The sequence below is a fragment of the Schistocerca cancellata genome, chromosome 9, assembly GCF_023864275.1.
Source record: "Schistocerca cancellata isolate TAMUIC-IGC-003103 chromosome 9, iqSchCanc2.1, whole genome shotgun sequence".
Taxonomy (NCBI): Eukaryota; Metazoa; Arthropoda; class Insecta; order Orthoptera; family Acrididae; genus Schistocerca; species Schistocerca cancellata.
Genome location: NC_064634.1, coordinates 499,656,876 through 499,658,431, shown reverse-complemented (window position 1 = coordinate 499,658,431; position 1,556 = coordinate 499,656,876). Strand labels below are relative to the sequence as shown.

General features: G+C 48.1%; 1 pseudogene; it reads right to left on the bottom strand.

Moving 5' to 3' along the window:
* Positions 1–412: 412 nt before the first annotated feature.
* LOC126102493 (5S ribosomal RNA) lies at positions 413–529 on the bottom strand (annotated as a pseudogene).
* Between the last annotated feature and the right edge of the window lie 1,027 nt (positions 530–1,556).

The following is a 1,556-nucleotide window of genomic DNA, read 5'->3' as shown; positions in this document are numbered from 1 at the left end:
GCTGACTATTCGCAAATGTGTATCACAAAATTACGTGGTTTCTGCTTGTCTTTTAAACTGTTGAATATTTGGATGAAGTGATTATGCATGGAGTGAAAGAGAAAAAGTGTTGTGCTGACCACGATGTCTTTATCTATTTGAGGTGAATCACTTTTTATGTTTCTTTGATGAAACAAGATGCACAAGTGCTGAAATATTTTCTGCACAGCACTCCGTCTTCAGGCCACAAGTGGCCCATCGGGACCATCCGACCGCCGTGTCATCCTCAGGGGAGGATGTCGATAGGAGGGGCGTGTGGTCAGCACACCGCTTTCCCGGTCGTTTTTTTGATGGTTTTCTATGACCGGAGCCGCTACTATTCGGTCGAGTAGCTCCTCAATTGGCATCACGAGGCTTATTGCACCCCGAAAAATGGCAACAGCGCAAGACGGCTGGATGGTCACCCATCCAAGTGCCGGCCACGCCCGACAGCGCTTAACTTCGGTGATCTCACGGGAACCGGTGTATCCACTGCGGCAAGGCCGTTGCCCGAAATATTTTCTGAATTAACAAAAAAAAGTCGTAATCGGTGAGAACCGTATTGTCCTTCGTAACATGGTAATTTGTGGATTATTATACCCACTTTCTCTTACTGCCAAGCTCTTTCCTCTGCACTAATTTGTTGGTGACAGAATATTTGGTAACGCACGAGGGAAGTGGTGGGGTCGATCATTTGAAATAATATACGCTGCTCGTAATAATTACGGAACATAATTTTCCGCATCTGTCATACTCCACTGAGCAATGACTGAGCGCCTGGTAGGTTACCACGTTATACCTTTATTTTTCATGAATTAAGTACACAAAAAAGTCATTACATCGTCGACCGTTTACGCAAAAAGAAAAAGTGGAAACAATCATTCATCCCGTCATCCTGGGTGCTTTTCATCGGACTATGAGAGCCTCAGTAAAGTGTACGCCCTCCGTGAGCGTTGATCAGCGCCTGCCACCTGTGTGGTATGTTCCGTACAAGTCTCTGGAGGTCGCCCTGTGGTACCGGTTTCCATTCTTCGATGAGAACCCGTGAGAGTTCTTGGAGAGTGTGTGGCGGAACAGGACGACAACGAACATGTTCCTTTGAACATATTCCACACATGGTCATTAGAGCTTAGGTCGGAACTCACAACTGTCCAGGCTCCACAAGACACCGCTGCTGACTTGCGACACGCGCTTCTTAGCATTATCGTGCACGAGTTGGGAGTCAGGGTGCCACCGTAGTGTGCAGCAGCCACACACGGTCCAACAAGGTTCGATGTACTGCCCGGCAGTGAGGCGACCGCGAACAACGACACTGCCAATACTAGTGCCTCGCCGCACCATCACAGGACTTTGGCCGGACTGTCGGTTTCCTGGACAACATTTGACAAGTACGGAGGTACTACCAGCGAAGTGTCGTCTGGGAAGAAAAACAGAGATGGCTGGGAATTTATAGGAATGCCAAGGAGGAGTTCCAGAAGGAGCTCAAAAGGGTTAGGCTAGCAAGCTGGGAAAAGTATGTTCAAAGCCAATTGGCTACA